We start from the raw sequence: 2,383 nt of genomic DNA on the forward strand, positions 1-2,383 counted from the left end.
GGAGATGGTGACTCCAAATCTTTTGATAATATAAAGCGAAAAAATGTTAATGGAGATGACTTTCAAGTAGAGAAGTTAGAGTGTATTGGACACGTAATGAAGAGAATGGGTGCCAGACTTCGTAGACTAAAGAGCAACCTGAAAGGAAAATTGCTATCAGATGGTAAAGGGATAGCTGGGAGAAATCGCCTGTCTGATAATGTTATCGACAAGATTCAAACTTATTATGGACTGGCAATACGTCGAAATTTAGACAATGTAAAAAATATGCGTCAGGCTATTTGGGCAATTTTTATGCACAAACTATCTTCGTATCAAAATCACCAACATGGATTCTGCCCAATAGGTGAAGATTCTTGGTGTGCTTATAGAAAAGCTGAAGCAACAAATAAAATTTATGTACATAAAAAACAGCATTCCAGAAGCAGTCGTTGAAGCAATGCGACCTATTTTTAGAGATCTTTCTCCTCCTGAACTTCTAAAGAAATGTTTGCATGGCAACTTTGTTTGTCCAGAGGCACTTTGTTTGGGTGTCTACGATGCAGTTTGTTCATTTAATGATGGAAATAATAACAAAATACACATTCTTCAGGAGCTTGGTATAAATCCCGGTGATAATGCAGTTAATGCTCTGAAAATAGTTGAGAGAGACTTATGCGTGCCAACTATGCTTTTTGTGAGCAAAAAAAAGAGAGGCGGAAAGAAAAGAGGCAAAAAAGAAAAACGCGAAGAAGACATTTTGCAAAAAGATCCAAAAACTTAACATTTAATGAGGTATAATTGTTTTTGAAGTAATAATACTGATTTTTTTAAAAGTGAAAATTGATTTAAAATGTCAAGAAATAAGTGAATATTTATTATTAATTTATTTTTTGATATTTTATTTATTATTATTTTATTTATAACTGTTTGTAACATAGTAAAAGAAAGTAAAATTAAAAAATTATTTGCAATGATTATAATTGAATGGTTATCGTTGATGTGCAGCGTATATTTTAAAGCAGCTTTTGCTGAAAATATTTGTTTCTAGTAACCAATGAAGTTAAAAAATTAACAAATGTTAATAACATATGTGAATACTGTTAAATGTGTGAAAATTTTAAGTTTTGAAGAGGATATTGTTTAGTTACACAGTTGTTTTGCTTTAAATTGGCGTGTTCTCAAAATGTGTATTTTTCATCTCTAGGAACATTTTTCTAAGAAACTACTCATGTTAGAGTCTTGAAATTTAACAGTCTATTAATAACATGTACTGAAGGGAAATTTTATAGATATATAGAAAAGTGCTTGTTTTATTGCCAATACTATAGCGAAAAACTCCCATTTTTTTAGTAGTATTCAGTATTTTTTTTAAAAAACCATAGCAGATATCAATAAAATTTCACTTCAGTAAACACAAAAGTGTGTACTTAACCACCATAAAAAATTTCAAAACTCTAAGTGTATTACATTCTGAGAAAACGGTACCTGAAAATAGGCATTTTAACATTATCGGTGTACGACGTTCCGATTCCCCTTAATTTGTACTGTGTAGATTAACTTTTAAAATTTTTAGTCTTGAAGTTTAAATTTGGAAAAAATTATTTTAGTACCGTGCCGCCTTAAAAGAATATCTTTCCAGACTCCCCTTATCTATGTGAGAAAGTTTTCAAAGTACAGTCGAACAAGTTTCGTTTATAACGAGCTGGAATTTAACGAGAACTCGGATTTACCGAGGGAAACGAGCTGTTCTTAGTAAGTTAGGCATTGAAGTTGAAGGACTATACGCTCTTAGGATTGAAAAAAGTAAATTACGAGCGTATAAACGATTCGCTCCGCCACTTAACTCCCAATGCGAAATAGCAAAGAAAACAATTACGTGCCAAGAGATAGAGAAAGGGTGTTCAAGATGAGTCAAAGGAAGGTGTTATATACCTACCAGGAGAATTTTAAATTTAAATAATAGTAAAAAATTAGATTTATACCTTGATGAAAAATTTAAATGTATTTTTCTCCGTTTGACATTTTTGCGGAACTGTCATCACCGTTTTTGCAATAATTTGCAAAGTTTCAATATTTTTACTTAAAATTTGGCATGTTTTCGGGAAACAGTATTAACTATGAAATGACCTAAAATAGTTACATTTTATTCTATAGTTTATGATTTATGGGTACTTTTATCAATAGTTTGCTATATATTTAAGAAAATCTCATTAATGTATGTATATAATAGAACATCTTTTTTCTTTTTAAAAATATTTCTTAGATTTTAGGTCATTTTAAAGATTATTGTTGTATAACTATTGTGTGCAATGGAAATTAAATTTCAGTTGTTAGTTTTTTTTTCTAGAGCGATAACCGTTTGCCAATATTTTCATGAAATTTACCTTAAAAAATCAATTTT

Source organism: Parasteatoda tepidariorum, chromosome 8 (assembly GCF_043381705.1).
Source record: "Parasteatoda tepidariorum isolate YZ-2023 chromosome 8, CAS_Ptep_4.0, whole genome shotgun sequence".
Lineage (NCBI taxonomy): Eukaryota > Metazoa > Arthropoda > Arachnida > Araneae > Theridiidae > Parasteatoda > Parasteatoda tepidariorum.